At 38.4% G+C, this 15,178-nt stretch overlaps 1 protein-coding gene across 10 annotated transcripts in view; it reads left to right on the top strand.

Moving 5' to 3' along the window:
• The window catches only part of NELL1 (neural EGFL like 1), a 298,939-nt gene that overhangs the window by 128,487 nt on the left and 155,274 nt on the right, over nt 1-15,178 (top strand). The window lies entirely within an intron of this gene.

Genomic DNA, 15,178 nt, shown 5'->3' with positions numbered 1-15,178 from the left:
ACTACTTTTAGTACTATTGTTACTGTTACAGAAATCCTATTAAACCAAAAATGCTTAGACCAAAACACAGAGGATGTATTAAGGTGAGTTCAGTTGTTATTTTTTACTTAGGTTGTAACCTTCTTGGAATAGGTATAATTGTATGTGGTGTAATTGCCTAAAGTAACTAGGAAAATAAAACTAATATTCACATGTTAAAGAAAATGTACAGCATTGAAGAGGCTTTCAGGGTAAGGCGTAGCTGCATTACCTGAGTGTTCCCTAGGCTTCCAACCTTAGATACTGTCACACTGGGGGAACCTGGTGTGCTGCCTCTAAGCAACAGTACAGAGCACAGAGTGGAGTGGAGACACCACAGCTAGGCTCTGTAACTAGGTGGGGACTCGATTATTCTTGTGCACACCGAGACCAATACGCCGCACTTCTTGCTACCCTGAGCCAACAACCTGTCATGTTTTGACAAATGCTGTACTCTAGTGTACTTTTGCTCATTATAATATCATTATAATACCAAAACACACCTCCATCTCCAAAGCTACCTGCCTCCAGGGTGTGACCACCCTTCACTGAGCATGCCTTCTGAGTTTCTCGGAGCCTATTCCTTTAAACAGAGATGGGAAAACTTTTCACCAATCATAAGTAAGATATGCTTGACTAGAGTCACTCAAGCTCCACCTAAAAGATAGAATATAATATAAATTGGCCTAAGAGAGGAGGGGATGTTAGGGAAGATACCATCGTTAGGGAGGATACCACCATCACAGGAGATACCAGCATGAGGGAATACACCATCCTGAGGACCTCCTGACTCCTGGTATCAGTTGACGGGCTGAGCCTCTCTTCCCCCCAAATTGGGATGCCTTTGGGTGAGATATGAATGCTTTATTATACTGTGTGTCTCCGCGGAAACTTAGAAATCTCTATAGAGTCTTTGCGCCTTTTAACACATTAATTTCCAAGCTGTGCACAAGTGTATTTAATGTATGCTAGCTTGCATTTGTAGACAGTAAAATATCGCCGGCAATCCAAAGAGCCTGTGTACCTGTTGCTGTAATAAATTGCACTTGATTGCATTGTTCCTAGCCGTGATAGTTCTCATTGAACGCGACTACAGTAAGGGCAGTTATATGTTATTGGTGAATCCATGACCGTGGTAGTTCAGTGCTAAGGGTAGTTATACGTTGTTGGTGAATCTGTGATTGTCAGTTTGGACTTGATTGGAGTTGAACTTGATGATCCTTATGGGTCCCTTCCAACTCGGGATATTCTATGATTCTATGATTGTGATAGTTTAGTGTCCTGAATCCGACCCGACCCGTAACGGTTAATCGGCTACACCCCTTAACGCGACATTGTAGCACTTTGATATAGTGAAGCTATAGTTGGTATCTTGCTTTGTCTTGGACCTATGTGGATTAAAGCCACAGAATTGCTTCCATGTAGTAGTTTGACCATGACTGCACGAGCTAACATTAGATATAGTTGAACCAAGCCCAGGAATGTGTTAATTGCGCTTTTTCCTCTTAATAGTGTCTTTCACACACACAATTGTATGAAGATCTTCTATATATTCTCCATTTTATACCAATAATCAGAGATACAATTATAGGTCCTGGGTAGGTAATCAAAACTTAGAAATCTGATATGCTGTTATGATGGCCACTAGTAGTTAAACACAGTGATTATTTTCAGATAATCTCAGCAATTTTAACGTGGAACACGGGAATAGAGGAAGTTTCAGCTTCTCCAAAGGATTACGTAGATTTGCGAAAGCGAAGAGACAAGGTTGCATTATGTGAGAAACTAGATGTAAGAGAATTGTTCGTTATTCAAAGACACTAAGTATAAAGAAGAACCGTCCTGTAGGAGAAAGAGAAATAAAGGCTATACATTCATAGAGGAAAAGTACTATAAACCGCAGGGCAGAAGATAAATCACAGCTACATGCATTTAAAGGAGCCTGGAAAAAGGAAGTCAGATTTCATGGACTTAAATGTAAAGCTGGTGCTAATTCAGTATCTGGATCGCTATATATTCAAGCAAGAGGAAGCAAAGGTTAAGGTGAAAGTATTTACAGCCTTTCATCTCTAATGACACTAGTATTTATTTCCGTATGTGCTTCTCTGAAAATTCTGCAGAAAGCCACATGGTCTAACTGATCAGGACATTGCTTCTGAAATTGTTCTTTTTCTATGCTTTCTCAGCAAAGTGACCCATTCTAATTACAGTTTTGAGAAAGAAAAACATCCTTGGACTGTGATACAAGGGCTTTTGATTGTGGAAATTGAATGCCTTGAGTTCATCTCCTTTCTGTTATACTATCTCAGTCTTGTTTCACAGCCCCTCACCAGAAGTTGTAGTCTGTCTCCTTTGCTCCATAACAGTCTTCGCATACGTACCCCTTGTTTTTTTCCTAATGCCTAGACTGTAGCTTGGTTTCCTATCTTTATTTATTTGTTTATTGTCTTTGTCCAAACAGTAAGGTTATTTCTCCTTTTTGGTTAACATTCTCACTTTGAACTTAATTGAAAGGCTCCCTCCCTTTTCTCTCAAAGGATACACCTTAGGGATGGAAACAGTGATTTCTTTTTCTCGTCTTTACCCCAGTCCTAAAATGGCTGTTATTCTTCTTGTTAGTAGAAGAGGAGGTTTCCATAGTGTGTCTCCTCATCTTTGCCTTCATGGAGGCCATTCTGTGCAGCTGTGCAGGGATGTGTGTGTATTAGAGAGTTTGTCCTCTATGCCTGTGCCTGCTTCTCTGCTCAGTTTTTGCTAGATGCTGGTGAATTAACCAGCTGTCATTCTGTTTAACCTTTCACCAAAAGTTCATTGAAAGTATAGGTTCTCCTGTATAAACAGAGCACAGAATTTAAACCAGTAATACTGGCTCAACTCTTTTTTTTTCTTTTTCCTTCTCATTCAGTGTGAGATCTTTGTAGACTAAGGTTATTTTGACAGCTGTTAAGCTAGCAATAGGAGCCGTACAAAACCACACACAGATAAGAAGCAGTTCAGGGGTGCAAAGGATAAAAACGATAGGGACCCGTGAACAGAGCACAGATTTGTGGCACAGTGTACATTAATCCAGGAACTTGCTAAGGTACAAAGTATGATTTGTGAAAAATGTTTTGTCCAGGATTCGAGGACAGTGTAGTCATTTGCACCTTCCAGGCCTGTGAGGGGACCTTGACATGCCAGTTCCACCTAGTGCTCTCATCTGGTCTTGGCAGATAAAAATTGGTATTTCCGATTACATCCTGGTAAAGTCATGTCGATTTTCATTGATATAGGGTTTGTATTATCAATTACTTTTTCGATAAGAAAGATCAGAAACTTGCGTTAAGAAAACAACTCTCAAAGATACTTCAAAGTGTGGTCTTCACAATCTTGTGAATTCTGTGGAGCACTTTACTTTTGATAGTCATCACCTTTCTGGCTTTTAGATGTCTCTGGCAATGCTAGTATGTTTTCGTAAAGCAGAGAGTGTCCTGTCTGGCTGTACTATATGGGTGACTTCTTGTTTTTGGTTAAAATGTGAGTAGGTTATATTGCTGTTAATTAAAAGAATAATAGTTGGAAAAATTTGTGGAGGGAAGAGAGTATTGGAAACTGCTGGAAATGAGAATTCTTTTGCTCTGCTTTTAGATACTGTCGATCTAGTCACAGCTTGTTTAGTTGTGCTCTTTCTTTAATTTTTCATAGTTTGTTTACAACTAATGCAGAATCACAAAAGAAATCAGGCTAGAATTTTGCTTTTTAATAGAGATGGTGTAAATGCATTTCATATACAGAGAGAAATCTCCACCCTTATAGCGACAGTGGAAGCTCACATTTTTTTCGTAATGTTTTTCTCTATTTGGGGGGAAAGAAAACCATGAAGTTTTCATCAGCTGCAGTCTGACTCTTTTGCTTTTAAATAAAACTTAATCTAGCTTCAAAAATTGAGATAGCTAGCTTTGGAAACAGACCCCAGCAGTTGAAACCAGTGATGCAGATTCACCTCTCTTTTTTTTTGTTCCCTTCCTTCAGTGGGAGATTTTTCTAGACTGTTTACCACCTCAGCAGTGTGCTTATGTGTATATGTGTGCATGCATATGTATACACATGCTCTTTAACGTATCCATGAATTGGGATTTATCATCTTTTTTTTTTTTTCAGTGCTGCAGGTTGATTCAAAGATCATTGAACTTAGAATATCTTCCTCTAGAATTTCACAAGGATTAGTTCAACCTGCTGTATGCTTCTGACACTGTCCTTTATTTCAGAGAATTTCACTGCGTTTTGATGTTGCTGCTTACAGTTGGTTAGTCAGTGCTTATAGGTGAAAGCCTGCCTTGCTTGCTCATGCTAGAATTAGGCCTTATTGCTGGTAAAGTGCTCTGAAATGTACATAATGGTACCAGTAATAAAATAATAATTGAGTATCGTGAGTAACACTGTAATACTGACTCTGTTCCAGACCTCCACTCTCAAAGGTCAGGATGCTCTGTACTGCAAATTAAAATTCTGCTTCTGGGAGAGTCCAAGAATGCTTGTTTGCATTAAGGCTCTTTTCCATTATTAGACATTGAATTCTCACCCAAACAAGACATGCTTACAGTTAGCTTTCATGGACAAGGAGGGTTGGGTTTGCATCTCTCTGGTGATCTTTCATTCTTTGTACTCTGCCCGCTCGTCCCAGTGGGACTTGACGGCGTCTGAGTGAATGAATTTCTCAGCAGGTGATACTGTTAAAGGAAATGGGAAGGAAGACTTTATTGACTCCTTATGATGATACCGGATATGGTCATTCAGAGTTATTAGAGTGGAAAGACTAGGGGCACGTGTTCCAATTTCATGTTACTTAACTGCAGCTAAGCTTGGACTATGTTATCAAAGGGGAAAGCATTAAATCACCAGTTCAATTTCATAGCCAAAAGCAAAGCAATTAAAATAAAATTTAGTACTAAGCATTGAGGCAGGAATTAGGGTTGCAGGTGAAGAATATTTTTTATGATCATCTGTTGGATATATTTCTTTCTTTTACTGCTCCTCTTGTTTAGCTTACCTCAGGTTATGCCTAAGGAACACAGTATTGTTACAATCTCCAAAGCAGAAATGCCTCTCTCAGTAACTTGTGCTGTAAATCACATCTGATTACCATATTTGCTAGGATGAGAAATACATCTTGCATTTTCCAATTACGTCAATTAAGGTTATGTTTGTAAGGAAAAATTATTTATAATACCTAAAATTAAGGGTTTTTGTTCTGCTGCTGTCTTCTACGTATTTATTTTTACATTACAAATTAAATTAAAAAAAGCACAAACAACAAGACTAGATAGTGTAGTAAGGACATAGAACAAAGAAAGGTGTTTAGCATGGCTTAGAGGTATGCTTGGAAGAGAACTGTTCTGAAGTGATCTATAATTTTCTTACCTTGAATAAGATGTTTGGCTCTAATCCTCTGTGAAACCTGGTTAAGACAGAATAGTCTGTACCTATGAAAATAACATCACTAAATCCTCAGTTATGTTAAACCAACTGGTTTAGCTTCTGCAACATTCCATCTGAATATCGGAGGGCACTTTTTTTCCTGGGAGGGTCACAGAGCACAGGTTGCCCAGAGAGGTTGTAGAGTCTCCTCTGGAGTTATTCAAAACCTGCCTGTGTGCCATCCTGCGCTGTGTGCTCTAGATGATCCTGCTTGGCCAGGGGGGTTGGACGAAGATGATCTTGAGATCTTCCCTTCCAACCCCAACCATTCTGTGATTCTCTTGAAGTGGTGTGGTTGCCAATTTAACAATGGTGATGAGTATGCCACTTTAAGTCAATATTTCCACAAGTATTTCTTAGCAGTTGGGGACAGGAAAAAAAAAAGATAGAAATATATGAGTAATAAATGGTTGAAAAGACAGAGAGAGAGAACATGTAGGAAGATGCAAATACTGTTGTGAAGGCCATAAATAGAGAAGATAAGGCACTGTGTGTGTTTACCAACACGGGAGAGTACTTGTTCGTTACCTGTGTAGTGCTTTGTGCTGCACAAATGATCACGGAGTGAGCAAATTACTGTAGTGTGAAAATAGCAGATTATTAATTTTGTGTGACTTTTTGCTGCAAACATATCACAGGTCTCATTTATTTTAACAGTGTATATTAAAAGTCATTATAGAATGCAAGAGCAGTAGTTCTGTAGGGACTGTAGATATTTTTAGGCATGGTAAAGACAAAAAAGTTTTCACCAGCATTTAATTTTTCAGAGAGATGTAGTGTCCTTCAAAATGCCACAGTAAAAGGTTGCCGTGGGCACAGGGATTCTAGATCAATTATATGGGTAGCTTTCTACAATTTATCATTTGAAGATAGCATCTGTGTGGATTTGAAAGAGTAAGCCAGTCAATATCCCACGACATAGATAGGACAAGACAAACTGGGTAAGAGTATTAGGGATAAAAATAGAGCAGTGAAGCAAAAATTGTGGACGATGGTATAAGACAAGTGCTAATGGAGTCAGGTATTTAATGTAATTGCTCTCAGTATAGCAGCATGTGGAAAGAATTGTTCATTTTGATACAGTAATCCATTGTTAACCCTTAGCCATTAGTACTATCTGATAGAAGGGACTCAAAAGGTAAGGTATTAGCTGAATGAAAATGGATAGAATTATTTCAATGTATCATATTGCTTGGCTAATGAAGGTGAAAGGAAGATTACAGAAAAGCAATGCGCTCCTTACTTCTTGCCTGCTGTGCCCTCCCCTCCCCCTGCCCCAACATAGGCATGCACTGGTATTGCTGAGGATGTTTGGAAAGGTTTTAAAAATAACAATAAATAAGGAGGTGAATCTATTACAGAAATCTGACAGTGCTTTTCCAACAGCAGTATTTATTTTACTAGTGAGTACCGAGATCCAAAAGGGGTTTCTTTCATAAGTGAAATCAAAGCCAAAGCAAACAGGGCTTTGGGACTACATCTATATAATCAGTAAACCAGAGGCAATCTTTCTAGGGAACAGAGCTATTTCTGTAAGAATGAGGTGATTATATTGCTTTGTTTTCTAATGGGCTCTAATATATTTGGGAACAGTAGTAGTGTAACCTTTTATTTGACGTAGACTTATGTAATGGTAACTCTTACAGCCAAGCATGCAGTAGTTAGATTTAGAATAAAATCTCATGCATTAAGAGCCTTTCTTCAAAGAAAAATGGGCAAAAGGTCGGTACTAAATATTAAGGGAGAGTAGTCCAGTTAAATTTATTATGTATAACTTCCTTCTTCTGTCCCTGTGGTAATTTGTTGAGGTTTCTGTCATGGGTTCTAGCCAGGGAAAGCAATTAACTCTCTGTGTCGTGAACAGGCCAGCTGTATTGTGCTGATGAGTACCAGTTGTGTAAGTGAATAGACTTTACAGATGATTCACATTTTTGTTAGCTATAGGTTCATTGAATGAGCATGGTGCAGATTGGATCTTCGTCATCGTGCTCAGGGTTTTAGCAAGGCAGTAATGGAGAGCAGTGTCAAACTGCTGATGCCAAAATGGAAAGCTTGCAGTTGACCATGGCTGTGCCATGCTGATGGACCGTGACAGTACAGCTATAATTTATAGTTTGCCTTATGAAATCATCTTTGATGGCAAGAATTTCCCACGTGGGCCTTGTGATGAGCCTTGTTTTTTTCACCACCTTCTCCTCAACATTTAGGAGATTCCCAAAACATCTCCAGCTGTAAGGAAAGCTGTGTAGAATGCCTAGGGAGGAATATCATCATTTTTTCATTTTCTGTTGCCTACAGCAGGATGGGAAGAACCAGTAGCTTTTTATGTTTTGTGTACTGTTTCATTTGTGATGAACTGCCAAACATGACTGTGTTGAAGTTAAGCAATCATTTCTTTATTGGGATACATGTTACCATAACCATGCAGCTATTTATGCCGTTTAAAAGGGTGAAGCTTGGGTATCCCAACATCTTATCACATTTAGGAATTTTTTATTCCTAAATTAGCATTTGGAGTGAAGTTTAACAAAACTTCTGATCTGAAAGAAGGGTAGCATGTACAAATGTGATTATTTCCTAACTTCACATAATTGTGGGTAATGAATGAAGGAATTAATAAGGTGAACTAGTGAATGTGCTACTCCTAAAAAGGACGGTAAGCAGTTTTTCAGCTGTTTTTAAGGCAAGGCTAATAGGAAAGAGCAAGCTGACACCATCATGAGACTTAGAGCCACACGGACTTACATCAAATTTCATATTTTTATAAGAGAGGAGTTCAAAATGCATCATACTTGAATTGTATCCCTTTTTGAGCTTATCTTTCATCGTTCTCTGAATTTAACCCTTACCTGTTGCAGTGCTCTTGGTAATATTGTCAAGAAGATTACTCTGACTATAGGCAGAGATAGTGTTTCACTATATAGTCCTGTTCTTGAGTGATACAGCAGTAGTTCTGTATCCCGTGAAATCCCTTGTGTACTGTGTCTGAGAGTAGACAACTTCTCTTGTTGTCAGTTTGCTCCTGCAAAGTTCTGAGAGCCAACTACTCCTGTGGGGCCAGCACTGGCTTATACGGGATCAGCTCCATTTTAGTTGAAGTGGTCTCATTATAATCAGGGTCAGTGACATGTCACTTATTACTCTTCAGAGTGCTTTATACAGCTTGAGGGGGCATAAAAGTGTTCTTCGCTTTTTTTTTTTTTTCTTCTGGTAGACACCAGGTCATTTCCCTGAAATGAAGATTTCTTTTCTTGAAGTAGCTGCTGGTATGCCTGAGTTTGTTAAAATACCTTTGGATGATGAAGAACTTTTCTGTGTGCCATAATGGCCATGAGAAGATGCTATGAACGTTACTCAGAATCCATGAATGGCACAATGTTGCTCAAAGACATTAGTCTGCTCTGGATCAGCAGCTGGAGAGCAGGGATGGTGACATTTTAGGTAAAAGCTATGAATCCTCCTGGCCTAACAGACTGTGAAACTGAGAAGAAGCTTGCTTGCTGTCATAATCCAGTTAATTATAGAGCTGATTCAGCAATGTGTTAAAAGTCTCTACACCTACTCAGGCACACTACTTAGTAATCTCATTGTGCTGCCTTGTGTTCTAAGTACAAGTATCAGTATCTTTTCAGAGAATAATTAGAAAAAAAAAAAAAAAGGCTGAATAATCCAGGGTAAGACAATCTGGATTCCAGTAGATTCTAAACATCATAGTGTCTGCTGTTATACAAGATGAATCTTGACTTGTTTTTGCTAGTTGCTTTGGCATGTTTGAGCGAATGACGAAGATGCTGTTGTTAGCCAAAACCTGTTCCCCCAAATGTTCCATTCTGCTTTTTGTGATTATTTTTAATGTGTTCTCTAAGCTACATTATCATATGTGAATTCTGACTGAATATTTTAAAAAATAATTTATTTGCAACTGTCAGAGTTGCCTTATGAATAAATTATCAACTATCCCTAAGAACTATAGCTGCACACATTAAAAGAAAAAATTCTAAGACAATGAACATTTTCTGTTAATGTATTTATCAAACGAATTAAGTCATTCGCTTAGGGTTAAGAAAACAACTCCTTTCTGTTACAAGTAATGCGTTGTTTTTATTTTCTTCACTGTTAACATGTCAGTGGCAGCTTTCTAACTGATTTAAATCATCTCTTGCAGAAACTTCAGTTTAATAGACAGCTTTTATCCTAGGAGATGTCAAGGCTCTTGAGGACCATACCCCCAAACCAACCACGGACATTTAATAATACACTGTAAATTGCCAACCTAATGATGGAAAATACAAGGGAGGAGTGGAACTGCAAGTTTTCAGTTTGGTTGACAGAAGCCAATTCAGTAGAATTGTAAAAGAAAAATCTTCTAACTAGAGGGACACTAGATAGTCTGGACAGCAAGCATTAAAGAGTCTGGTACTGACTTTGATCATACGATGGTGGTATTTTGAGGAATGATGAGAAAAATTACTGTAGCTGAAATATTTTGGCTCCAAAGATTTGGTCACATTAGTGAGGACTCAGGTTATGAGAAGCTCTATTTTTTATTTTCATACTTAAGGCAAAAAAATGTAACATAAAGCAATGAGAGTAATGATTTGTATATTGGTGAAAGCATTATCAGGGATGGTAAAAAGGATCTCATCTTGTGCCTAGGCAATGTTTTAATGTCTAGGGCTTAATTTCACCAGAGGGGATTTTAGAAAGCAACCGCTTTACCGTATGACTGCTGTGTGGGCGATTTTCTAATGTAGCTGGAAAAGACGTTCCGAAAGAGTGCTCGTATTGTGATCTTGGAGAATGAAGAGTCACTTGCTAGAGTATGTTTGGTTTAACCCTAAAAGTGGTGAAATAAACAGCTGGGGCTTTGGGGTGGAGAGGGGAGGTGACTTTACTTGAATATCCTGTTGTCCTTCTCAGGATTGTTATGTTAGTTCAGACATGGCCTACTCTGCTCTGGAAAGTATGACTATTTGAGTGTGATTTGCATGTAAATGTATGTTTTAATGCTTATTTGTGTGTTTAACCTGATAGTTATACAGTTGTAATCCCTAGAGGAGCAGTTAAATTGATAGAATGCAGATATGGAATACTGATACTTGTCTTGATCGTAAAATAGGTATATCAGTGTAAAGCACTTTTACGCTGCCCAGAGGAAGAGGTTACATTGTTTTAATGAAGCTCTCAAAGTGATAGTACTTTCTGATGTTATATATGTCGTTATTATTATTGCTTATGGATTCCCAGGTGATGCTACGCCAGCCCTAATTTACGGAGGCATTTTCAGCTAGCTACTTACTTTTGATGCTAGGGTAACATTTCTCAGCCTTGTTGAAATGGAGGTTTTCCTTTGGCTTATCTGCTTTTGTTAGGAGTTTTTTCCCTGTCTGTAACTGGGCAGCAAGTCCGTCCCTCTAAGCCAGAAATGGTGAGGGTTGTCTCTGTTTGCAGCGCTGCCCTGCCTTGGAGGACATGAATTGCTACCAAGGAGTCCAAGTTGGTAAACAAGTTTAAGGCTAGCTTAAACATTTGGAGCCAACAACTAGTTTTTTCTCACTCTTCTGACTGAGGGAACCTGAGCTGCTGCCAGCTCACAGGGAGCTGCTGACTGCTGCTCGCTCATGCTTTATGGCTCCCTGAAATCTTTTTGCGGAGGGTTGCATTGCACAGTTTGCAAAAAAAAAATCTTGTGCTAAAGGTTAAAAACAAAAACCAAAAAACAACAACTGCAAATGGATATTGGTTATGTGAGACATATGCAAAAGAGGAAAGACGATAGGAGCGGGGGGGGGGGGGGGGAAGAGAAGCAGAGCTGAAGTCCAGTGAGTCTGGCAGCGGAAAGGAGATGAGAATAGGAGAGAACAGAATCAGGGAGAATTCAGAGAGCAAAAGATAAATATAATGAACAAGGAACTGCTAAATCAGTAGAGTGAAAACAGCATGTGTTTGTTTTGCATAAGCATAGGGTGACTGAAATTTTAGGACCTCTCTTCCTCAACTGCTGTTGTGCTCCGCTATTTTGAAAGCTCTGTTTTATTTGATTCCATCAGCTTGTGAATATATTGTAAGATTTAAAATCTAAAGAACAACAGAGGTTGGTTTTACATATTTAAAAATCTAGATTATTTAGACTAGAGTTGAATACAGCTGAAATCATGGTTTAGTAATAACTTGAATAAAAGGGGGGCTGGCTGGGGAGACACTCTCTCACCCCGATGAATAATAATGTTTTCTATTAAGGAATCAAGAATTAGGAATCAAGATTAGAGAGCAGAGCTTTCTGAAAAGCTATCCTTATACTCCTGACTTTCCTTTTCTGTCTATGCTTCACTATGGAGTGTTTGAAAATTGGAAATAAAGTTGGGAAAATTTGCTTTCCAACCAGAAAGCAAGTAAATGCAAGACAGTTGCAAGTAGAGTAATTGATTCTGATACTTAATAGATTTCCAAATAAATCATCTGATAATGCTCTGGAACACTGCATAGTTTGTTCCATTTTGTTTTGATTTTAATGTTATTGTCTTCCATTATTTAAACTGTGAAGCCCCAAACAACGGATGATGATACTTGATGTGACTTTGGTTGGAGGAGACAAATGGAGGCAAGAACCTCTTGCTGTGATTTGGTTTCTCATTGTAATCTGTTTAAATATTTAGCAATAGGATTCCAAGTGGGACATGAAGAGGGTCAAGTGGTTTGTAAAGTTTGTAAAAGTACATTTGTAGATGAGAAACTCTTTCACTGGCTGTGGGTTGGTTGGCTTGGTCATTTTCCCTGCATTAAAGCTTTTTCCTTTCTTGTTTTTATTTTTTTTATTATTTTTTTAAATGATCAGAAATTACCTGAGGCTTTACATCCAAAGCGTTCATTTTTCCTGTTTACTATCTCTGTGATGCAGCAAAGATTTAACTTATTCTTTTCTTCCTTCCCCTGTGAATAGTGGACATGCACCAAATGTCTTTTTTTATTGCATTTTGCAGTTTAATAAGCCAAATACTTTAATCAGAAGTGTTTACTTTGGTTTAGTTAGATTTTTTATAGGAATAAAATTAATTTTCCTTTGAACAGCCATTTTTTTTTGCCCCAAATTGTGATTTGTATGTCAGACAGAGGCAGTACCATCGCGTGTCAAAGCATAACACAACTTGCATTGTACTTCTGTCTTGTTTTGGTTGGTATGAGATGACGAGTGCTTCTGGTGCAGCAAAAAAAAAATCACATCAGGTGCTAAGCAGGTAGTTCCACTGAGGTAAGTTTGCTTTGTACTCAGAGTGTACTCAGAGCATTGCTGGGTGTGCTGGCACCGATGATAGAAGATAACATGCATATGTTTCCCTTTAAGTTCATGAACCCTATTTAGAACTGTAAGGAGTAATGGTGATTCCTGATTAGCTGTAGGGTAGGTGAGTACTGCAGTAGAGAGAGCTCGGTGGAGGTAATGAACCACTATTTTGGTAACTGTAAAGGAAACCCTTCAAGCCAGTAGAACAGCACTCACTGAATCAACCAACTCAGTAATGTAACAGTCCTTACTGGAAAGCTGAAGCCCAAATGCCTTTGTTGTTGCAAAGAAGTAGCTTATGTAGATGGAAGCTGGTGATATGTGAATGATCATTATGCTGTGTCAAGTCTCATTTTAAAGACCATAAGTATACCTTTTTAAAAGAAAAACAAACTACTTCACCAATCTGGAGAGAAACATTAATCATGTATTTTTATCACCTCAAAAGACCACTAGAAGATGAGCTCTAATATTTCAAATGTGACACGCAATCTATAGTCATGAATCACAATTTGAGTTCCATTACAAGTGAGCTGGTATATACCACTGTGTGCTTTATAGATTTTACTCTAACAATATTAAGTAAAAACCCAAAGCTTTTTGTGATGAATACCTAACCTTTTACAAGAATTTGTGAAATTGTGGCCCAAAACAACAGCTTTAGCATTGCCCTTCAGGCTTTAATAACAAAGTACTGCTGCTGGTTTTGACCTCTCAAAATTATTCTCTGTAAAGGAAACACGTGTGTTAGTAGAAGGTTAATACTGCAAAGATAAAAGAAAATGTGAAATACTGAAAGGATATATGGAAAATGCACAGAGAAACACTGTGAAAAGAATTAAATGAGTAAAGTTTGAAGAAAGGGATCTTTTCTTCCTTCTGCTTCTTTTGTTAGGCCCAGTTCTTCCTGGACTCGAGGACTTCTGCTGTAACCCAGTTTTGGTTGTTCTCAGTTCCTCTGTTTATAGTTAAGCCATCAATTCAAGTTCTTATTCTCCTTTTGAGAAATTCATATTGGTTGTGGATTTTCTTTTATACCTGGGAATTCTCATACTTGGTGTTACAGTTCACTTCCTCCATCTCTGAGAGTTTTAATCCTCTCGCTTCTCTTTGGGGGAAGAAAGAGGAGGATTGTTGTCCAGTGAATCTGGGGAGGACGCTGGGGATAGAGGGTAGAAGCACATCAGGTTAATTTTCAAGAGAATTCATTGCTATTTAGGTATTATAGATTTATTTTCAGACATCTTTTTGTTCCTCTCCCTTTAATGCCAGGAAATTATTAGATATGCAAGAATAAAACTCCTCAAAGCTATATTCCAAAAGCCTATTAAAAAGAGTCTGCAAGCAGAACTGTGTGAACACACATCAACACCTGAGTGTTTCCCAAGTGGCTATGGCACTCGGTGGTGTGGTAACAAGACGTGTGGGAGGATTTTTCTTGGCTTTTATCTTCTGTATATTGATGCCTCTGACTTTTTTAAAATTCATTTCATCAAGTGTCACTGCAACAGAAACAACAAAAATGCAGGAGCGAGATTGTTCAAGGTGTTTGCAGTGGTATACAAAGTCTTGCCTCCAGGCCATCGTTTCTAATTCAGCCCAAGTTGGTAGCGGTTGGAAATCACTCCCAGCTGATAGCTGTTTGGTGGCCAATGTGAAGTGATTTAGTTCATGGTTCCTACTGGACAGACGGCTGTGGGATATAGGAAGTGTAAGCAGAGCTGGCATGGGTTTTGTTTTCAAGGCTGGAAAACATGGGTGTATTTCTACTGCAGCTACTGCTGTTTAGGGAAGTTAAATAGGTTACCTGAATTTAAGCAACTAAGCAATTTAACTAACTCAATATTTGCACAATTAAGGCCTCCCTTCAGAGATTAAATGCTGACGATGTTGTACTAATTTCTATCAGCACTGCTATTGCATCTTCATACGCACCATGTGTTGAGTGGTGGGGGAGCCTGTAGCTTGGTGTCTGCATGTGGCTTTGCAGAGGGGTGTGCTAGGAGGTCTCTCACTGTGGGGTGACCAGCTTGGCTGAACCTCACCAGCTAAGGAAGTTCTCCAGCTGTGTTATTTGTTACTAGCTTTCTTGAGTGTGAGCAATCAATAACAAGGAGAAAGATATGGGGAAAATGAGTGTGATTCTTTTTTCTTTTGTGTGAACATATGTAATACTAGAATTAATCTTTTGAAAGCCATGAATTACTTTATGTAAAATTTGTGCTACTAAGCAGAAAATCTATCCTGCTGAGAGAAAAAAAAACAGAGAATTCTTCAGTATAATATCTGGTTTTGTGGGGAAGGAAGGGAGAATATTTTACAGTTTACAGTATCACTTTGGGATATTTAGACAGGCTAGTAAATGATAGGTTTATTCTCTATTGTGAAAACAATAATTTTGATTTTTGGATTTGCAATAGC

This window comes from Anser cygnoides, chromosome 5, assembly GCF_040182565.1.
Source record: "Anser cygnoides isolate HZ-2024a breed goose chromosome 5, Taihu_goose_T2T_genome, whole genome shotgun sequence".
Taxonomy (NCBI): domain Eukaryota; kingdom Metazoa; phylum Chordata; class Aves; order Anseriformes; family Anatidae; genus Anser; species Anser cygnoides.
The sequence above is the reverse complement of the archived record's forward strand: the minus strand, read 5'-3'. Positions and strand labels throughout refer to the sequence as shown.